Source organism: Panthera onca, chromosome A3 (assembly GCF_046562875.1).
Source record: "Panthera onca isolate mPanOnc1 chromosome A3, mPanOnc1 haplotype 2, whole genome shotgun sequence".
In the NCBI taxonomy this organism is placed as follows: Eukaryota; Metazoa; Chordata; class Mammalia; order Carnivora; family Felidae; genus Panthera; species Panthera onca.
Genome location: NC_138341.1, coordinates 129,407,533 through 129,430,689, shown reverse-complemented (window position 1 = coordinate 129,430,689; position 23,157 = coordinate 129,407,533). Strand labels below are relative to the sequence as shown.

The 23,157-nt window shown below is 49.4% G+C and overlaps 1 long non-coding RNA gene across 1 annotated transcript in view; it reads right to left on the bottom strand.

Annotated features, from left to right (window-relative positions):
* Nucleotides 1-1,263: 1,263 nt before the first annotated feature.
* The window catches only part of LOC144615794 (uncharacterized), a 43,176-nt gene continuing 21,282 nt past the window's right edge, over nt 1,264-23,157 (bottom strand). Inside the window, exon 3 of the long non-coding RNA XR_013554409.2 lies at nt 1,264-1,749. This is a non-coding gene — a long non-coding RNA (uncharacterized LOC144615794). The remainder of the gene's footprint in view (nt 1,750-23,157) is intronic.

The window sequence follows — 23,157 nt, the reverse complement described above, 5'->3', positions numbered from 1 at the left end:
TCCCACTTATGGCGATGCTGGTGGCCAAGCCCACAAAGACTCCTGGAGTCCACTGGAGGCATTTGCAGGTATGGGTAGTTGTACCTTCTTTTATGGCCACGTGACTTCCCGGAATAAAGACTACTTTTCCCAGTTTCCTTGCAGCTCGGGGTGGCCATGAGTCATCCCACTGGTCAGAATTGAGGGAGAAGTACACAGCTGTGAAGCCTCTTCCAGGAGCCCTTACTATGCGTGTCTCCCCCCCACCCCGGCTCTCTCCTGCCCTCCTTCCTCTGTACCCGGAACCTGTATGCCGCCATATTGGATCACGAGGCCACACGCTGCAGAGCAACGCGACAGGGGGCGTCAAATCACCACCACCAGGCAGCCACCGTGCCTCCCAGCCCTGGCCACGTGCACCTGCACTGTTATGCGAGAGAAGAGAGCACCCCCTTTGTTCGTTTTCGATCTCTGTCAACTTCAAACCAACCTTAACCGAAGTGAGCCTGTCTTGACAAAGTTGTACACTTAACACGTGACAACGTCACAAGAGGGCCCCACAAACTGTTCAAGGAATGGAAAGCGGCTCCGCGTGTCTGGAATACGGCATTTGAGGGGGCAAGTGGGGAGCACAGGAGGAGAAAGGCAGCTGGGAAATGGGCAGAGATGAGGCCACCCAGGACACCGCAGGCTGCGAGAAGGGTTTGGGTGATGGTACAAAAAAACCATGGGAAGCCACCGAGGGAATTGAGCCGGGCAGTAGCAGACCGCCTGGGCGTTCTAGACCAATCTCCCATCTGCTTCATGGAGGATCAACTGTAGGAAGCCAACTGTAGAGGCGGGTGGGCTCCTCCAGGCCGTCCCTTATCTCCCACGTGTTGTTATGGCTGATGAGAGAACTTTTTATCGTTTCTTAGGGACACAGACATCTCAAACCCAAATGCCTCACAGAGGCCCCAGTGGAGGAAGCAGGCAGGACGTGGGACCACAAGGGATGGGGGCATCTGCAGCCAGAGAGCACGCACTCTGCACAGGCCGTGACCACGCGCAGCCCCTGCCTATCCGTCAACTGCTGCCGGGTGAAAACAGTCCCGGAGCCCCCCAGGGCTTCTAAGGTCTCAGGAGAGGCTCCAAAGGTGGATTTTTGGGTGGGAACCCAATTTTCCTTTTAGGCAAGACCCTTCCTGCGAAGATCGAGACAAGCTTGTTCTGAGGCGGAAGCTGAACACAGGCTTCCAGTTCCTTGCTTCTGCTCCTCGCTCGGGGATGGGGGGGTGGGGGCACCACTAAAATTTAAAATGCAAATTCTACAACAGGCAGAAGGCAGAGGGCTCTGGTCTTTGAGGCTGGTGGCTCCAGGGTGCTAATCAGCTTGCAGGAAGAGCTGGCACCCCCTTCTAGACTTCACTTTCTCTCTTGTCTGGGGTGGACGAGAGGATTTTAAAACAAATGCAAGGGAGAAGTTGAGATTTCCCTCTGAAATGCCAGGGATCCTCAGAAACCCCCAAGGACGGGCCACCCGCTCCATTCAAGGCTTGGTCCCCCGCACGGGGATCTCGCCCGGCCTCACCCACGCTCTCTCGTCCTGAAAGTTCATCCTCACAGAACTTGGTCGGTAGGAATCATGCTTCTCTTTTCCCTCATCCTGGTCCCCGAAGGCTGGAGACGAGAGGCTGTTCCGCTTCATAGATACTTCATAATCACTGACAACTGCCTTTGGGGCCTGCCTGCTGCAGCCACTGTCGGAAAACCCTCTTCTTCCGGAACTTACTATGATAAAACACAGAAACGTGGACTCTAGGGAGACTTTGATCCGGCCCAGCAGGCAGATGAAGTGGCATGCACACGCCCATGGGTGTAGACGGTGAGCTGCAGCCCACAGACCAAACCCAGCCCACCACCTGATTTTGTCAATAAAGTTTTATTGGAACATGGCTCATTTGTTCCTCTGTCATCCATGGCTGTTTTCCCTCTAGAACTGCGGGGCTGAATAGTTAGTTGGAGCAGAGACTACTGTATGGCCCACGAAGCCCAAGATACTTATTAGCTGGCCTTTTGTGAAACAAGTTTGTCCACTTGCGAGAAGAGAACCCGCAGATACTGAGGGCCTGCCGTGTGCTGGGCGGCCATGTTAGTGGCAGCACACATCAGATCGCTTCATCCTCAAACATTTCTTCAGAGGGGAGATGTATTGTCCCCCATTTTAGGAAAAAAAGAGGCTCAGCGAGGCTCTCCAACTTACTCAGGGACCCCAAGGGGATCCGCCCACCTGTGTGGGGTTCAAATTAAGCCCAGGGTCTCCCCCCACACGTGTGGGTCTTCATGGAGGCGGAAATGCCCCCGGTAGTTCGCAGGGGCATTTGTGGGACACTATTGGTGCTCAGAGGGTGAGGGACACAGGACACAGGACACAGTCCTGAAGGAGAGAGAACCACCCCGTGTACTGTCACTGCCACCGTCCGTGGCAGCTGAGTCACCAAATAACACACCTGTGCCAGTGTTTGCGGCTGTCACATTCACACGGCGAGCCTTGCACGGCCCTAGTTTTCTGTAAAATAAAAAGTGCCAAAGAGGTCCAGTTGAGTATTTACAAGATAAAAGAATGTACGACCACCTCATCTGATTAAGTCATAAAGAACATTTGCTTAAGTACATAATATCATGTAAATTACTTTCCTTTTATTTCTTTCCTTCGTGTTTTGGCATTGCGTTAATTTTTTTTTTTTTTTTTTTTTTTTTTTTTTTGAGACAGAGAGAGACAGAGCATGAACGGGGGAGGGGCAGAGAGAGAGGGAGACAACAGAATCGGAAGCAGGCTCCAGGCTCTGAGCCATCAGCCCAGAGCCCGATGCGGGGCTCGAACTCACGGACTGAGATCGTGACCTGAGCCGAAGTCGGACGCTCAACCGACTGAGCCACCCAGGCGCCCCGGGCATTGCGTTATTTTAAAAAATATGCGTATACGGAAGTTATGTTATCTGTGAGTAGCAGTTTAGGATGGCAAAGGGGATGTTGCAAAATAGTTGCTCTCAACAGAGCATGTTAGGGGGGCCTGGGGGGCTCAACCGGTTGAGTGTCCGCCTCCTGATTTCGGCTCAGGTCATGATCTCGTGGTTTGTGAGATCAAGCCCCCAGGTGGGGCTCTGCACTGACATCTTGGAGCCTGCTTGGGATTCGCTCCCCCTCTCGCTGCCTCTCTCTCTCTCTATCCCTCTTCCACTCTCCCTCTCTCTCTCTCTCAATATAAACATTTTTTTAAAAAAAGAGCACGTCAAGTCTGGCAGCTGAAAACACGCCCCACAGGACGCGCAGATAATGAAGATACCGTCACGCCCCATCTTTCTCTGTCATGCTCTATCTCCCGGCACACTACATCATGTGCCACCGGGCTCCCGCAGTGAAGACCTCCATCACCTGGCAGCCAAGGGGCTGGGAGCAAGTTGCAGACTTCTCTGCTCTTCCTCATCTGTTAAAGGAGGAGCTTATATCGCCTCTTTCATCGCAGTTTGTGAGGGCACGTGACAGTGGCGAGTGGGGCTCTTTGGAAGGATCCCCAGGTAACCAACAGTAGGAAAGAGCCATTCTGGCCACGAACACAAGCATCACACAAGATGCCCAGGGCTACATTCCTCGGGGGAGGGGCGCTAGAATGTGGGGCAAATTTCAACCAGTCTCTTAAGAATTATTTGTTGAGCAACCATACACCCCACTGGGGAGCCGGCAGTGATCCCGCGGAGCTGACACTCCAGCGGGTGACCAGATGATAAACAAATCAAGCAGATCGATTCAACATGCGGCAGTGCCACGAATGAGGCAAATCAACAAAGTGACGCCCTAGGAAATAAACTGCAGAGGGGGATATTATTGACAGAAAGGTTGAGAGGTCTTTCCAAGGAGTGACATTTAAGCTCTAGGGCAAAGAAGACGCGGGCATGTGAAAGCCTGGGACAGAGCATCCCAGGCTGAAACAGCAAGTGCAAAGGTCCTGAGGTGGGAAAGTGGTTTGGTGTTGAAGTGAGCAGAGTGCTGATGGCACACGGGCTTGTCGTTCCCAGCGGGGAACTGCATTTTTGCCTCAGAGCAACGGGAGGCAGGAAAGGCAGGAAAGGTAAAAAGAGATTTGGGGGGTTCAGAGAACAGCCTTCAAGGAGCAGGGGTGCATCCTGAGGAGATGCAGCAGGAAATGAGATGAAGTCAGGCCAGGTCATTGATACCTTATGCCCGCGGAACCAGACTCCACTGCGTTTTAGCAGCGCAGGGAATGTGGTATCTCAGTATCACTGCCACAGGACGGACAGGGGCAGGGAGAGACTGCAGCCAGGGAGGCTGGGGCGAGGCTTCTGTTAGACCAGCCACGAATGGATGGAGGGCTGAGTGAGGGGGGCTGGCGGGCAGGATGGAGGAGAAGCCAGGGGGTGAAGCCTGACAGAAGTGCATGAAAGGGTCCGGGGGAAGGAAGCCCGGAGCAGATTTGATTCCTCTGCAGAGGGGAAGGTCCCAGGTGCCCGGGGAGGGAGTGAGGGACAGACTCAAACACATACACCAAATGTGCTCAGGAAACACAGAACATGTTGGGATAAAAGAAATATGTACGCATATTTGAAAAATTTTTTAATGTTTATTTATTTTTGAGAGAGAGAGAGACAGAATGTGAGTGGGTTGGGGCAGAGAGAGAGGGAGACACAGAACCCGAAGCAGGCTCCGGGCTCTGAGCTGTCAGCACAGAGCCCAATGTGGGGCTCGAACTCATGAACCGTGAGATCATGACCTGAGCCAAAGTCAGATGCTCAACCGACTGAGCCACCCAGGCGCCCCAAGTATATATATTTTTAATCTCTCAGTCACTTAAAAGCATCATTTAGTGATGGGGGAAGGCTCTTGGAAATGTTGACCAGGATGCCGTGTAATGTTAGCAAAAGTTCCAGGGAATTCCTTTCTCCAGGTCAAATGCTTGACTAAGTGAAACGCCCCGCCAGGTCCCTTCTTCTGTAGCCCCGCCCTTCCATCCTGACAATGACCGACAGGGTCTGGAGGCTATTTCCTCCTCCTCCTCCTCCCCCCATCCCTTCCCACCCGCCTTGTCTCTTGGCGGATGGCTTGCTCCCCATTCAGACCCACATCCTCCTCCAGCTACCACCCTGTTTCTCTGCCCCCTTTACAGATAAGGACCTTTACAAGGGGGACTCTGTGTACCACTTCCCCAACCTCCCCCCCCCAGCCTCCCGAGCCTGCTCGGATTGGGTGTCCTGGCGCCCCCCGCGGAGGCAGCTCCTGCCCAGGTCACTGGTGGCTGTGGCTGACTGTGGCCCCTCCAGCAGGTACTCTCACTTCGAACCCCACTCGGCCACACCCTGGCACGCTCAGGCACGCCATCTACCCAGAATCCCTTGCTGCACTAGCTTCCGGACACAGCCTCTCCCTCCCCTGCACACTCCTTCTCCCCCCCACCCTGCGCCACCTCCCTGGCCACTCCTGCTGAGTCTCCTTTGCTGCCTCCTTCTTCTCCCTGCAACATCTAAACATCAGCGGGTTTCCAGGGCCAGGTCCCCAGACCTCTTCCTAGGGACTCTCCCCCAGCACTCTCTCATTAAATTGCATCCGGTGCCCCCCAAATACCTACCCCCGAGGCCAGGCCTCTGCCCTGAATCACACAGCCACAAATCTAACTGCCATTTGACATCTCCACTTGGACGTCTCAAGGATCTCAAACTCTTGACCTTGACCTACCTCCTCCCCGACCTTGATCCAACCTTGATCCTGGGGAGTCTTTCACCTCCGGAAACGGCGGCTCCAGGAGCTCATGTCAAAACGTCGCAAGTCATTCCCGGTCATCCTTGCCATTTCTCTCCCGTCCCGCATCCAATCCTGTCCCCAGGTGTGTGACCAGTACCCGCAGACGAGAACCCGACCCGGTTTCCCCAGGGGTGAGACCTCAACGCAGGCCCATCTGTGCAGGAGTGAGAAGACTGTGGTCAAGTCCTAGGACCGCCCACCGCTTCCTTGCTATGTGACTCTGAGCACCCGGCATCTCTGAGCCTCGGTTCTCTCGTTCGTAGAATGAGACGCCAACACGGGGCCTGGCTTGCTCAGCAGGGGGACTGTGACAGCCCAGGGAGACGTTGCAACTACACTGCCAAGTCACACAATGTGACCATTTCGGTTATGGCCGCATCTGCTTCTGCGCTTGGAACCCACAGGGACAGCTGTGCTGCATGATGCTGTTGCGTGGTCTTGTCATTGGGAGTGTCCCCAACACCGAGCTCTTTGCGGCCACAAAGTTTTGCTACACAGAAGACGTGGAACACAGGCCACCCCCAACCCTGCCTCTCCAGATAATTCCCCAACAGCCTCCCCCACGTGAAAACTCTGTGAAATTCCATCTTCTGAAAACTGCAAACAGGTCGTGCGAGAAGTGACCAGGGGTTTGAAAAAGCCAGACTATTTGCCATTTCTTCTTTTTCAAAGGTCTCTCGGGAGGTGATTAGCAACAACTGATAGGGGAGGAAAGGGCAGAAACGAAGCCCCAAGGCTTTCCCAACTTTCCTCAACAAGCTGTGACTTAGAACGAGGGCTCAGACCTGGGCAGCCAGCAAAGTATGATGAATAACACTGCTCATGTGAGTCCTTTGCGATCCATTAAGACCCTGCCGGTGCCCCGACAGCAGGGCTTGACCTACCGGAAGTGCTTTCATATTCCCCGCAGGGCAGGGCGCTGCACGATTCCGTGAGTGGCTAAGCTGCCCCACTCACTTGCTACTTGTGCACAGACTGCTCCACAGAATGCTGTGGACACAGCCACTGACAGCTGACAGCTGAGCTCACAGCTCAGCCACTCTGACGACGAACGTAATAAAGGTTAACTCAACACCTATTAGGTGCTAAGCGCCATGTTAAGTGCTTACCCTGCCTTAGCTTCTTTGACCCTTTCAGGCAAGGATACCAGCAGCCCGTTTCACGGACGGGGAGACAGAAGCTTGGAGGGGCATAGTCAGACAGGGGACCAAGGGCACGTGGCTGCCGTGACTCGATCCCAGGCCATTTGTTTCCAAAAGTCATGCCACTTTCCAGCCGCCTGCCAGGGGATTTCAGACTCAAGTGCTCTCTGGGACAGGCAGGTAAAGTAAATGCAGGCCGGCGGGGACGGTGGTGCCTGGGAACACACGCTTATCTAAGGGGACAGCAGCTGCTTGGAGATACACGTGATATGGATGAATCTCAAATGCATCACCTCAGTGAAAGAAACCAGCGTCACAAGGCCACGTAATGCGTAACTCGATTTATACGACATCTTGCAAAGGCAAAACTACAGGGACAGAAAACAGATCAGCGGCTGCAAGGGGCTGAGGTTGGGGAGGGCTTGACCACGAAGAGGCAGCAGGAAGAAATCTGGGAGAGTGATGGAGACGCTCTGTGTCTCCACTGTGGTGGTGGTTAATCAACTGGACGTTTGTCAAAGCTCCCAGAACTGTATGCTAGAAACAGGTGAGTTTTACTGTACGTGAATGATCTTCAACAAAATGAGGCAAAAACCAACTAGAGTTGAGGGGTGGGCCCTAGTGTGTGATCTCTGCCCTGAACTGCCCTGGAAAAGCTATAACAGATGAGCAGTCATGGGGACATGGGACAGTCCATGGGTGTGGCTGGAAAAAAAGCAAGGAGGAGAAGGAAGTGACTGGTTGGTCTGGAACCTCACCCTGACCCGCCGCTTATTGGTGGGCTGACCCTGGGCAAGTGGCCTCCTCTCTCTGAGCCCCTGTCCTCTCTCTGTAAAATTGGGATGATGATACCTTCCTTTATATGGCAAAATTAAGCAAGGGGCGCCTGGGTGGCTCAGTAGGTTAAGCTTCCAAATTCGGCTCAGGTCATGATCTCTCAGTTCGTGGGTTCGAGCCCCACATCGGGCTCTGTGCTAACAGCTCAGAGCCTGGAGCCTGTTTCCGATTCTGTGTCTCCTTCTCTCTCTGCCCCTCCCCCACTCACACTGTGTCTCCCTCTGTTTCTCTCTGTCCCTCAAAAATAAACAAATGTTAAAAAATTTTTTTTTAATTAAACAAGATTCTAGAGGTAATGCTTCTAGAGAGGATGCTCCATAAGTCCTCCTGTCCTTTAGGAGTCACATGGACTGAGCAATCATTCCCCTCGGTGGCCAGCTCTCCCAAGGGGTCCTCCTAGGTCATCCTTAACCGGCTGGCCAAGCTGGGCAAAAGCAAACTGTGACTTGCTCTTTCTAGACAGGAGAACCCCTAGAGCATCCACCTGTAGAGACCAGGATGGGATCCTTAGCCCACCCCCCTCACCACATTATCACAGCTGAGTTTATCAGAGCAGTTGGGTGTGGGAGGTACCACGAAGGCAGAGCAGCATGGTGGTTAAGAGCCGGGACTCTTCGGCCAAAGGGCTGTGAGTTCAAGTCTTGGCTCTGCTGCTTCTTCGCTAGAAGACCTTGAATAGGTTACTTAAGCCCCCTGAGCTTTGGTTCCCTGTCTGTAAAACAAGGCTACAAATAGCACCCGTTCTCAGGCTTATGGACGGGATGGAGTGAGATGCCCCCGCAGCACCCCAGCACCCCGTAGGACTTAACTAGACATTGCCTGGGGCGCCTGGGTGGCTCAGTTGATTAAGCGTTCCACCTCGGCTCAAGTCATGATCTCACGGTTCATGAGTTCGAGCCCAGGGCTGGCTCTGTGCTGACAGCCTGGAGCCTGCTTCAGATTCCATGTCTCCCTCTCTCTCTCCCCTCCCCCGTTCACACTCTGTCTCTCAAAAATCAATAAACGTTAAAAAAGAATAACTAGACATCACCCGCTTTCCTAGACCTAAGCCCACTGGGCATTACTCTCCCCAGGAGACCCTCCCTTGATGAGTATTTGTACGGATTAAATAAGTTCTCAGTGAGGTACCTGGTGCTTAATTGAGGCTTAATAAATTGCAGCTCTCAGTATTACTGCCATTGTTCCTACTGTTGAAAGATCAAACCGGAGACATCAGAGCAGGCACAGGGGCATACATATGGGACAGTGGATACTTGAATCCAAAATGCCAGAAACACAGTTACTAGAGAAACTGAGAGTATCTGGGCCCCATTGTCTCAGACACGAACCAGAAGAGACCCGGAGGACTCTTCAAACACCGAGAAGAAACAAAGCATTGATCTACCCAGGATCCAAAGGACAAGACTTTAGACAAAGACCAAATCCCTCACCAGAGGTCACCCAGTGAGGCAGGACTAGAACCCAGAAAAGGATCCGCTCCTCCCAGCTCCTCCCAGACCGTCATAGCGGGCCACCCGCTTCATGAAGGGGATCCATAATCAAAGGAGGGAGGATGATTGAGCAGCAGCACAAAGGGAGCCTGGACGAGAAGACTGAGTAGCAGCGACACTGACCGCCAGGAGGGAGATCCTTTCAGACTCTGAGAAGTGTTGCTCTCCTCAGCTGTTCAGAAGCTATGTGTTTTGTTCCCCGGGACACCCAGCAGGAGCTGATCAGGACAATGGGACCAGTATACATTCTTTTCTTGCCAGAGTAACACTATGCAAACTTGGGGACAGGGTTCTCAAGTCCTTCATGGGATTAGGACGATGGACGGACTTGGACTTACTTCTACTCAGAGTGTGGCTGGATTTCCTCCTTCTGGACCAGAGCGGGGCCTGGGGTGTCTCCCTCATTTCCTTCTCCTGCCTGAGGATGTTTCTGCCTCCGCAATCACTGAGCCCCTGGCACTGCGTACACACACACACACACACACACACACACACACACACACACACACACACACAGAAGGAGAGAGGAGGCAAGAAGCATAAAGAACAATAGGAAGGCTGCCCGGGCCGCAGGGGCTCTGTCCAACGCTTCCCTCATTTATTGGCGGGGGGGGGAGACGAAAGAATATTTGGATTTAAACCACGGTCCTTCCTGACCATTTGAAAATATTCCTTCTCCTTGCCTGCCAGTCTCCTGAGCCACCATCTCTTGGGGAAAGCCAAGCAGCTCCCTCTGTCCTCCAGCCTTGGTCCCCCGCTCATCATTCACGTGCCATCCGAGAGCCTCTTCCTCCGAGAAGTCCTTGGCCGTGTCACCACAGATCTCCTCTTTCCTTCCATGAGCAGTTTAAAAATATCTTAAGAAATTAAAAAAACCATTTTATGGTGCCAGAAGCTCTGTTTACAGCCACAAACAAGACACTCCGCGGCCCACAGGGTGCTCTCTGGGACTTGTATACACCACACCCAACGCAGCCCCTCGCCCCACACGTGTGTCCCACTCCAGCGAGTCTGAGTGGGTCAGCAGCAGAGTAAGGCACCCGCTCTGTCTCCTCCTCTGTGCAGCTTCGAGCAGCTCACTAAGTCTCCCTGACCCTCTCTTCCTTGCTTGAAAATGGGAATGATGGTAACTACCACTTGGGATTATTGTAACTGGGGGTTAATGCAGGTCAAACACCCAAATCACCACCTGGGACATTGTAAGCACTCGGTAAGTATTCTGTTGTCCTAACACATGTTGGATATGCTATTAATATTTTCATCATTCATTTCAACTGAATATTACACGACTGCCTTCGTTCATCTTGTCAACTCCTTACGGGCAGTAATGTTTCTCTGTCCCCCACAATCCCTGCTGGCAGAAAACAGAGCCACTGGGAACACCATACGTGTTGATGGTCATGAACTTGATTAAAGATTAAAGATTAACAGCTGCAACCATTTTCCTTACAATAGCGGCCAACCTTTTTCATACGGGCAGCTTATTGTGTGGCTATTTATCTGTGGACATCATGTCACGGAGCCCTCGAGGCAGTCCTAGGTGCTCCAGACTCCCATGTCCAGGGCCACCGGAACACCTCTTCCCTTCCCCTGCCACGGCCTTCACCACCTGGCCTCTTACCCTCTGGGATTTTGTGTCTCGCTTCCCCAGCTCCTTAAGAGGTTAAGACCATAGGCTCTGGAGTCAGATGGACCTGGTCAGAACCCAGCTCGCGTTCTTCGCCAGCTGTGAACAAGTCAGGTTATCTGCGACCAGACAGGCTGTCCAAGGGCCTTTGCCAAAGGCTACTGAAGGTCGAAGGCTTGAACATACTGGTGGGCCTGGCTCGCAGAAGACTGTGTCCTACTGCATGGCCCTCATGAGTAGCGTCACCAGTGTCAGGACTGTGTTTCAGGGACAATGGGCTCTCCCGTGGTGACACGGGCCCCGGGTAAGAGGTGTGTGTGTGTGAGAATATTTGGGAAGTGCCGACAGAGAAGGCCAGGGTTGCAAGTCCCCATGCCTGCAGTGAATAGAGGCAGCCAGAGTAAATTAGCAAACCCGCCACCTGCTGATTCCAACACATTCAGCCATATGACTGCTCAGCTCACCGCTCCTTCTGATTGGACTAAGGGTGGGCACTGACTCGGGGCATCTGGGCGGCTCAGTCGGTGAAGCGTCCGACTTTGGCTCAGGTCATGATCTCGCGGTCTGTGGGTTCGAGCCCCGCGTCGGGCTCTGTGCTGACGGCTCAGAGCCTGGAGCCTGCTTCGGATTCTGTGTCTCCCTCTCTCTTTCTGCCCCTCCACTGCTCACACTCTGTCTCTCAAAAATGAACAAATGTTAAAAAAATTTTTTTAAATACCCTTCAGGCATGAGGAGACGGGAATTAAATAAATCCCTTAAATGGAAAATTACACAGCGCTTAAAAGAAATGAGGACAATCAACCTGTACGGACATGGAAGGGTGGAAAAGGCACAGTGAAAATGAAAAGCGGGTTACTAATCCATACATACAGCACGATTTCACTCTCATCTTTGAAGAGATATATAAAGCAATGAACTACATATAGCAACATGAATAAATCTCAAAATGAAGGCTGAGTGAAAAAAAAAAACAGAATGAGACTTATAAGACAAAGCCATTCCTATGAATTAAAAGCACCTTCACACTAGAACTACACTATTTCACAATATACTTACACCTCCAACTACCTAAATCACACCTGTGATGCCCACGGCAGGGATGGGGTGGCGGTGAGCAGGGGGCGTGCATGAGATCAACAGTGCAGTAGGAAACAGACACGAATTTTAAAAATAACAATGGGGACGCCTGGGTGACTCAGTTGGTTAAGCGCCAGACTTCGGCTCAGGTCACGATCTCAAGGTCCATGAGTTCGAGCCCTGCGTCGGGCTCTCTGCTGAGAGCTCAGAGCCTGGAGCCCGCTTCGGATCCTGTGTCCCCCTCTCCCTCTGCCCCTCCCCTGCTTGCGCTCTGTCTCTGTCTCTCAAACAATAAATAAACATTAATAAAAATAAAAATGAAGGGCTTCCCATGAAAAAATGACAGCGTTGTCTGGCAGAACTTTAAGGAAGCCCAGTGAGCCCTGCCTCTGTGTAATCCCCTCCCCTTGAGGGCAGACAGGACCTGTGACTGGCCTCCAGCCAACAGCATGTGACAAAGGCGAAGAAAGAGTGTCTCCCCCGTGAGACCGCACTAAACGGCAAACATGACCCATAGCCAGTCCCCCGGCTGCGAGGTTATGGGAGGCCCCCTCTTGGCAGACCGGAGCGAGAGCTACTCCTGCTGGCTCTGAAGACGTGAGCTGCCAAGCCGTGACAGCCCTGCCACGCGTCATGACAGGGCCACATGACAAGGAGCTGGGGAGGCCGCCAGGAGCTGTGGGGGACCTCTTCCCACAACGGAAGCGGTGCCTCAGTCTTACAGCCACAAGGAACTGAGTTCGGCCAATGGGCTCTTGCGGTTCAGAAGAGGGCCCAAGTTCCAGAAAGCCACGGAGCGCTGCCCCCACTGACTGCGGCCTGGGGAGCCAGGCCAAACTCCGGGCCCCGTACAGAACGTGAGGTCATGCGTTGACGCTGATGGAGGTGAAATCTGCCGGCAATCAACAGCCGGCAGCACATAACTAATAGAGCAGGCCACGGCTCGGGGAATATGAGGAGTTCGACCGCCTGCTCCGAGGTAAAGGAGAAATTAAAAGTGAATGTACACGTTAGGATACACATTAAAAACGTTCCTTAGGGGCACGTGGGCGGCTCGGTCGGTTGAGCTTCCGACTCGATTTCCGCTCAGGTCATGATCTCACGGCTCATGAGTTCGAGCCTCGCGTCAGGCGCTCTGCGGGATTCTGTCTCTCTCTCTCTCTCTCTCCCTCTCTCTGCCCCTCCCCTGCTCCTGCTCTCTCTCTCCCTTAAAACAAATAAAGAACTTAAAAAGTATTAAAAGAATGTTCTTTTTTTTTAACAGAACTTTTATTTTTGATTCTTATTTACATCATTTTTTAATTTATATATGTATATAAATATATATATATGTTTTATAGCCCAACATGTTTTATTTTAGATTTTTATTTACATCATTTTAAAATTTACATATATGTAAATATATAAAAAAATTAAATATATATATATTTATATAAATGTATATATATAAAAATTTAAATTCAACTTAGTTAACATACAGTGTCATCTTGGTTTCAGGAGTAGAACCCAGTGATTCATCTCTCCCTTTTTTTTTTTTTTTTAATTTACATCCAACTTAGTTAGCATATAGTGCAACAATGATTTCAGGAGTAGATTCCTTAATGCCCCTTACCCGCTGAGCCCATCCCCCTCCCAGAACCCCTCCAGCAACCCTCTGTTTGTTCTCTATATTTGTCTCTTAGAACTTTAATTTTTTTTTTTGAGAGAGAGAGAGAGACAGAGCACGAGCAGGGGAGGGGCAGAGAGAGAGGAAGACACAGAATCCAAAGCAGGCTTCAGGCTCCGAGCTATAAGCACAGAGACCGATGTGGGGCTCGAACTCACAAACAGCAAGATCATGGCCTGAGCCGAAGTCTGATGCTTAAACAACTGAGCCACCCAAGTCGGATGTTCAACTGACTGAGTGGAATGAGTGGCCAAAGCTGGGTTCGAAATTCCCATAAAGGCTTTCCTAACGCAGAACACAAGAGAACTTCTGACCTTATCTATCACAATCTTTGACCTGGAAGACAGTCTCCCGTAACCATTGTTCTCCTGCGGTTTGGGGGAGGGATGATATCTGACCCACACTGCCTTATCTCACCCCGAACTGATTTTACGTGAATTTGGTGAAGACTCTTTTCTGGGGACCTTGGGATGTTATTTAAACCAAGTAGCATTTACTGAATACTTCCTATGTGCCAGGAACCGAGACAGATCCTTCACCTACGTTAACTCATTTGGTCCTTAGGGCAACAGCACTATGGGAAGTAACACTATCTTTGTTTCATAGAGGAAAAGACGGAGTGAGGCTCAGAGTTTTGACATGTCCATGGTCTGACATGACTGATGGGACTGACAGAGCCAGGATTCAAACCCACATTTCCCTGACTCCCAAACCCACATCATCCCTGCTTTATGAGGAAACCAGTGTTTTCGTTCACAAATCAGTATAAACTCATTTCATTCTGTTTTTCAAATAGTCTTTTCTCTGGTTGTTCAAAGCTCTTTGAATTCTATTCCTGTCTTCCAGGATATTAACACTGCCTCTTCTGTATCAACCATGTGTTTCTAAAGCATATTCTCAAATCCTTCGCCCAAGTTGCCAACAAACACATCAAGCAGAACAGTCCCCAAGCGTTTTTGGAGAGTCACTTACTATCCAGTCGAGATTCTCAAACGACCTGTTTATTCACCTCTCCATCACTTCATTACATTTACGGACCACTTGCTGCACCTGAACCAGGAGGCGTCGGGAGCCCTCGGATGCAAGGATCTCACAGCCCAGCTGGGCAACACAGTGCGGTTAGGGCCACACTTACCTTCAGAGTCAATAAAAAGGACAGGGAAAATGTTCACTGTAACATTATCTGCAACAGTAAACCCTCTAAATATCCTACCAGTAAACTACAATTGCCCATCTGATGGAGTGTGGAACAGCCATCGTTAATACATTTTTGTTGGCATTTAAAACATGAGAAAGGGGCACCTGCGTGGCTCAGTCGGCCAAATATCCGGCCTTAAATTTTGGCTCGGGTCATAATCTCATGGTTCATGGGTTTGAGCCCCACATGGTTCATGGGTTTGAGCCCCGCCCCCCCCATGGTTCATGGGTTTGAGCTTGGGATTCTCTGCCTCCCTCTCTCTCTCTCTGCCCCTCCCCTGTTCTCTCTCTTCTCAAAACTAACTAAATAAAACATGAGGAGTGCCTGGGTGGCTCGGTCAGTTAAGCATCTGACTTTGGCTCAGGTCATGATTTCAACGGTTCACGGGTTTGAGCCCCGCATCAGGCTCTGTGCTGACAGCTCAGAGCCTGGAGCCTGTTTTGGATTCTGTGTCTCCCTCTCTCTCTGCCCCTCCCCTACTCGCACTCTGTCTCTCAAAAATAAACATTAAAAAAAAAAGTTTTTAATAATGGTATTGTAGTTATGTTTTTGTTTTTTCTGAAAGTCCTTATCTTTTAGAGATACTTAAGGAAATCGTATGATGCCTGATATTTGCTTTAAAATAATATGGGGGAGGGGCGCCTGGGTGGCTCAGTTGGTTAAGCCTCCAAATTCAGCTCAGGTCGTAATCTCATAGTTCATGGGTTCGAGCCCCACATCGGGCTCTGTGCTGACAGCTCAGAGCCTGGAGCTTGCTTCAGATTCTGTGTGGGTCTCTCTCTCTGCCCCTCCCCCCCCTCTCAAAAATAAATGTTTAAAAAAATTTTTAATAATAATAAAACATGGGAAAAAATACCAAATAATGTTAAGGTGCCGTATTATCTACATAGTATGTTTATAGACAACCTCCATCTTAAGATTTAATTAAGATTGAACAATGGTCAAAAGTCACAAATGTTACAGGCGGACTATGAAAATAAAAGAAAATATACAAAGTAAATAAATGCCTTTACAAACATCAAATCCATAAACCTAACACATGGCAAAACTGTGTGGTCAGTGAAACTTTGCAGAGATCATCAGATGTGTACGTGGGCTGGACAAACTGGGAATTAATATAACAATTCAACGGAGTGTGGATCAAAGACATCTTCTTTTTCAGACCAATTTCCCCAAAGCAAGTATTCTTCCATGTTCCAAAGAACTTTCATTCGCATTCATTGCATTCAAAGTTAGCATCAACCTTCTCTAAAATTATCATGACGGGTCCACAGATCACACTCCTGAGCAGCAAAATTCTCTAGAAGGCACAGCCTTTGGCCTTAACATTGTAATAACAATCACACACCAGTTATAATGATAATGAGGTCTTCTCTGACCAGGCCTTTATTTTTTTTAATGTTTTAACTTTATTTGTTTATTTTGAGAGAGAGACAGCGCACAAGCAGGGGAGGGGAAGAGAGAAGGAGAGACAGAATCCCAAGCAGGCTCTGCACCATCGGCTCACAGCCTGATGAGGGGCTCGAACCCCACACACTTTGAGATCGGGACCTGAGCCAACATCAACAATCAGACACTTAACAGACTGTGCCACCCAAGCTCCCCCGATCACATCTTTAAAATCACAATATCCCCAACTCCTTACCCCTTACACAAGGAATTCTGTTGTGTCCCCATCGCCATCTGTCACACCACCATTTTTCATGGCATCCAAGATCCTATTTGCTCTGAGACACAGCATTATTTTAGGCACCACTAAAAAAGAAAAAAAAAAAAAAATGTTGCCAATTAAATGGCATGATGCTTTAATACTAGTCCTGAATCTGTTACAAAAATCAGTGACACCAGCCTCTCAACGTTTTAACATGTCTTTCCCCTGGGGCGCCGGGTGGCTCAGTCGGTTAAGCATCTGACTCTTGATTTTGGCTCAGGTCATGATCCCGGGGTCATGGGATCGAGCCCCATGTCAGGGTCTGCACTGACAGCATGCAGCCTGCTTGGGATTCTCTCTCTCAGTCTCAAAATAAACAAATACATACATACATACCTTAAATTTTTTGTAATAAAAAATAATAAAAAACGTAAAATTTCCTTCCTCTTTCCGGGGGTATTTGGTCACTTCCTCTGTCTTTGCTAGTGCTGACGGGCACATGGTAGGAGGTCCCTGGTTAATTTCAGTGACCAGCTGCAATACTGTTGCACTTTCCTTGAGTATTTCCCTTGTTTACGTCCATGAAGCTCTTGGGTATTGCTTTATAATAAAAAATGGAATTACAATTATCACTCCAAGTGATGTCTGTTTGTGTCACTCAACTCACATCGAATACCCTGTTGTTCTCTTCTCATATCCTTTTGCATACGTAATAGAGACGCTGAATCCAACAGAATGTAATGTTACGATATTTTAAATGGAGATTAAGCTCAGCACATGTCGTTCCAACGGTGCACATAACTCGGCAGAAGGGACAGCCATCAGAACAGCTATGATGATGTTTATGTATGAACATACAATGACAACCACATATGACAGCTGTCTCCCCCGAGAGCAAGCACGGGAGAGCAGTTCCATTGACTGCAAAATACAATGTATCCCGGTTTCCGAGGTATTAACATGGGGAGGGGATCACAATTGAGAATTTATGAAACGAGGCCTTTACTTTACTTGTTCTTCAGCCCCCCCACACCGCGAGAGGGCAATCTCGTTGAGGGCAGACATTCTCTCTCCTGTTCTCTGCTATATTTGCAAAGTGGAGAACAGCGCCTGGGACAGATCCATCGATCAATCGATCAAACGATCAATATTTGCTGAATGAATGATTCGGTTCTGCCCCAGACGTGGCCCAATATACAGACTGTATACACACATTCCACTCCTACAGCGTGAGTCTTACTTACAATAATTTGGCACAGAGCTACTTCATTTGGGGCGTCACATGTAAACCTGAGCCAAAATAAAAACTTGAACGTACATCTCTAACTTGGAAGCATTTTTTTAAAGGACTCGTTTGGACCCACATCACAATCATCCACCAACATCTGTTGACTACAGTGGCCCTTCGATTCAGAAAACCATGCTGGGTTCTCGGGGTGCAAAGAAACACAAGGCAAGCAGGAGAGTTAGGGAGTACACAAACACAAGGACGCACACTCGTCCTGTTTGTTAAGCACTGACCCAAGTCAGGAGCAAACACACCAGTGGTCCTTGCTTTTGTCTCCAGCCCCACACCCCAGATGAAGGATCCTGCAGGCGCCCAGTGGCAACTGCTAGAGAGGGGGAGTGGGGGTGATGTCCGATACCGACCAGACCTGGCTGTAATTTCTAGAACCCTCCTCTTCTTAAAAACAAGGTCAAGTCTCTGTTGCTCAAATAGAGTCACAGCCCGTTCCATTTCTATCCCACCTCTTCCCTTATCCATCTGCATTTAATTTTTTTTATTTACATTTATTTATTTTTGATAGAGACAGAGCTCGAGTGGGGGAGGGGCAGAGATAGGAGACACAGAATCCGAAGCAGGCTCCAGGCTCCGAGCTGTCAGCACAGAGCCTGACGCGGGGCTCGAACTCACAAGCTGCAAGATCATGACCTGAGCCGAAGTCAGACGCTTAACCGACTCAGCCACCCAGGCGCTCCTCATTTGCATTTTTTAATTACAGAAATCACACATGCTTGTAAGTCTGTAATGAATTCAAAATAAAAAGTTAAAAAGTGAAACATGTTCATTGAATTTAAAAATTTAAATCAAACACATGGACAAATTTAAATTTTATTTAATGTTTATTTATTTTTGAGGGAGAGAGAGAGAGAGAGAGAGAGAGAGAGAGACAGAGCACAAGCAGGGGAGGAGCAGAGAGAGGGAGACACAGAATACGAAGCAAGCTCCAGGCTCTGAGCTGTCAGCACAGAGCCCAATGTGGGGCTCAAACTCACAAACTGTGAGATCATGACCTGAGCTAAAGTCAGACGCTTAACCAACGGAGCCACCCAGGCGCCCCACATGCAGACAAATTTAAAGTGAGGGTTTCCCACCCATCTCTCAAAGGCAAACACTGGTTACAATTTGCTATATGCCCTACGAGACTTTTTTCTACATTTCTACCCAGTTGTAAATGCACCAATTCCCCTTTTATAGAACGGAACACACTCTAGAGTAAGCTTTCTCCATTTATTGAGGACACTGCATCCGTATCCATACTCATATCCGTGTCTATACTAAATCTACTCACATCTACAGCCGTACCCAAAGCTAATTCATTCTTTTTAAAAGCTGAATGTTCTCTTGTATGAATGCACCCTGAATTTATTCAAGCACATCTTTCTTACAGGTCATTTCCACACAAGACCGTAAACACGCACACGTGTTGCCTCTTTGTGAAAATTTCTGTATTTCTGTATCTCCTGTGAGAAATTCTAAAATTTTTGTCAATTCGGTAAGGCAAAATGACGTGTGCATTTTAAGGTGATGAGACTGATAAAACCGTCCTCCAGAAAAATTGCACCGACATACCTCCATTCTTCCCGATGCACTCAAATATTAACTGAGCATCTTCTATGCACTAGTCTCTTTTCTAGGTGCTGGGAATATAGCTGTGAACAAGACAAAGTCCCCGCCCTTGGGGAGCTTACAGTCTCAAGAAGGAAGCTAGGTAATCAACAGATACAAAAGCTATGATGTGTCACATGACAAGAGATACAGGAAAATCAAGCAGGGAAAGGGATGGAATAGGGAAGAATGAGTGGGGACCATTTTATTATTTTTTTAAATATAGTTTATTGTCAAATTGGCTTACATACAACACCCAGTGCTCATCCCGACAAGTGCCCTCCTCAGTGCCCATCACCCATTTTCGAGTGGGGACCATTTTAGATATAGTCAGGAAACTTCTCTGAGAGGTGAAGGAAGTGAGATGATAGATATGAGGGAGGAGAACATTCCAGACAGAGGGAATAGCGCTCCCGCCAAAAACTTAAGACTCTGTTTACCCAAGCCCTCACTAATACGGCTAATGCCATTCTCCCTCTCCCTCTCCCTCTCTCTCTCTCTCCCCTTCTGTCTCTCTCCCAATTGTTGGCAATCTGAGGTAAAACAGATATATTTTATTTGAGATAAAACATCTTTCCCCATGTTTCATGATCATTTATAATTCTGTGGATTGCCTGTTGTAGGACGTGTGCTCATTTTTCTGTAGTGGGGTTTGACTTTTCCTTATAAATTTGTAAGAGGGTTTCATTTTGAAGATATTGAAACTTGTCAGTTAGAGAACAAATATTTCCCAGATCTACAATTTTCCTCTAACTGGATGCTCATGTCTTTTCCCATAGAGAAGTTTAAAAGTCAATTGTTTATGATTTGGGGCTTTGTGGCTTTTATTTATTTTTTTAATTTTTTAATGTTTATTTATTTTTGAGAGAGAGTGCAAGCAGGGGAGAGGCAAAGAGACAGGGAGGCACAGACCCCAAAGCAGGTTCCAGGCTCCAAGCTGTCAGCATGGAGCCCGATTGCAGGGCTCGAATTCATGAACCACGAGATCATGACCTGAGCTCAAGTCGGACACTCAAGTGACTGAGCCACCCAGGCGCCCTAAGGGATTTTGTGGCTTTTAAAATGGGCTTCCCCAACCCCAAACTATATGAATACTTTCTAAATTGTTTACTACTTTTGTGTTTTAATATGTTTAAGACTGGAACTTTCTGGGGGCGGGGGGGGGGGGCGGTGGTAAGGGGATATATGGTATGAGGTGGGCAATCTCTCTTTCTCCCCAGCTGAGATCTCAAGTATTCTGGCACCATTTACTGAACACCAGTTTGGTGGTCGAGACCGTGAGCTCTGGAGCTGGACCGTCTCGGCTAGAAAACGTCTCCACCCATCACCGGCTACGGGACTTCAGGGGTGTCTCCTAACCTCTGTGCCTCAGAATTCTCACGTGTCCAACGGGAATGACACCAGCACGTCCTTCTTCAGGCTGTCCAGAGGATTAAGTGAGAGTACAGGAAAACACCTAGCATAGTGCACGACAAATGCAAGCTATTGGTTCCTCCCCTCACTGTGGGTGCCACTGTGAGCGTGCCCTAAGCTCCCACGAGCCTACATGAGCTCTCACTCTGGTCCCTTCCTCAGCCACGACCAGGCCGCTTACAGTGTCCTTGCCTCGTGGGTTGCTTTTGTTGGTTTGGGTTTGGTTTTGATATTTAAAATTGTATCTTCCTTCCTTCACTTCCCTTTTTCAAGATTTCTTAGCCAGGTCGCATGTTGACTTGTTATTGTCCACAAACTGATCAGGGTTTCATTTGGGGGAAATGGTCATAGTTGTTCTACTGATTCTCCCCATCCGGGAGCAGAGCAGGCCTCTGCGTTTGCCCTCCCCTTCCGTGTCTTCCCCGGGACATGAGGGCGCTCTCTGCACAAGGTCCTTCAGTTGCCTGTTTGATTTATTCCCAGGCCTTTCAGAGGTCCAGATCCTGCTGTACGTGAGATCTTTTCCATTTCAGTTTGTAACCTGGACGCTGTCGGCCCATTGAAAAGCCCCTGATGTAAGTTATGCCCACCCCCCTTCCCAGTTCCCATGGTGCTTCTATTCATCTGACCCCTTTTTCTCTTGCTAACTCCTTACGATTCTATAACGACCTAGAGCGTGCAAGAAATTTCCAAGTACACTCTCTCATCAATTCTCACAACAACCCCAAGTGGTAAGCAGAGCATAGTTTTGGTTTTTGTCTTCATTGTGCAAATGTGGAAGGCGAGGGCTCAGAGAAGGTATGTAACCTCCCCAAGGTCATGGTCCCTGTGGTGATGGAGCCGGGACTTGAACTCAGGACCATCTGACTCCAAAGCACTGCCCTCATTCATTAGGGCTTTGTCATTCTGCTGTTACCCTGCAGTTCCCTGGCCCCCAAGCCGCCTCTCTGTCCCTCAAACATGCCGTGTTGACTGCCTCATTAGCATGTGAGGCCCCTAAGGGAGAGCCCTGGTCTATTTCACCACCTTTTGCGGTGCCTGGGGCAGCGCCCAGCCAGGGCCACCTTCAAGGGCATGTGACCTGCGCAGTCACACAGACCCTGCGATCAGAAGTCCCCCACACTTGCTTCAATTTGCTGCCCCCTTCTAAATACTCTTAACCATCTGATCACTGACTTTATGACTTCTAAGTGGAGTCTGACGGGACAACGGAGCATGTGCACAGGCAGAGGAGATAACACGCAATCCGTGTGCCCCCTCCTTCTTCACGCAGAGGATTCAAAATGCGCCTTGGACACAGGCTTGCAGCAGACTCAGGATGCACAGTGGATCGGTGAGGCCCAAAGTGAGCACAAGGTACGGGCTGCATCTAAGCAGTAAGCCCGAGAAGGAGCCTGCTTCACGGCTGTGTACCTGAACTAGGCTAAGAGAGCTTCCGCCAAAAAAGAAAAATAAATAACCATGCAAGGTGACAGATGTGTTAATTAACTCAGCTGTGGTGATCATTTCACAACCTATACGTCTATCAAATCATCTCGCTGCACACTTTAAACACAGACGGTTTCATTTGCCAATTACACCTCCGTGAAGCTGGGGAGAAACTTGCTTCGAACCCAGAAAGAACACAATGACACTCCAAGAAACCTGAACAATCCGGGAGCCCTACCGTCCCCGTCTCCGTGTGTCTGAGAACTCTCGTGTTAGCCAACCGTTTGCGCTGAAGAAGATGCCGCGGAAGGAAAAGGAAAGAGGAGATCACCCACCGCCCCACCTCCTTTCTGCCCTTCCTTACTCACCAGTGAAATGGAGGCAGACAGTGTTGGCGCAATGTGCCCGGATCAAGAAGCGAAGTAAGAGCAGTTGAGTTTGGGGGCGCCTGGGTGGCTCAGTCGGTTAAGTGTCAGACTTCGGCTCAGGTCACGATCTCACGGTTCATGGGTGCGAGCCCCGCATCGGGCTCCATGCTGACGGCTCAGAGCCTGGAGCCTGCTTCGGATTCTGCGTCTCCCTCTCTCTCTGCCACTCCCCAACTCACACTCTGTCTCTCTCTCTCTCTCTCTCAAAAATAAATAAATATTAAAAAAAAAAAAAAAAGAAAAGCAGTCGGGGCACCTGGGTGGCTCAGCCGGTTAAGCAGCCGACTTTGGCTCAGGTCATGACCTCACGGTTCGTGAGTTCGAGCCCCACATCAGGCTCTGCACTGACAGCTCAGAGCCTGGAGCCTGCTTTGGTTTGTATGTCCCTCTCTCTCTGTCCCTCCCCCGCTCACGCTCTGCCTGCCTCTCTCTCTCTCAAAAATAAACGCTAAAAAAAATTTTTTTTTTTTTTTAAAAGCAGTTAAGTTCATTTTGTGCAGGTTCCCAGTCTTGGGGCATGAACAAAACATCTATCCAG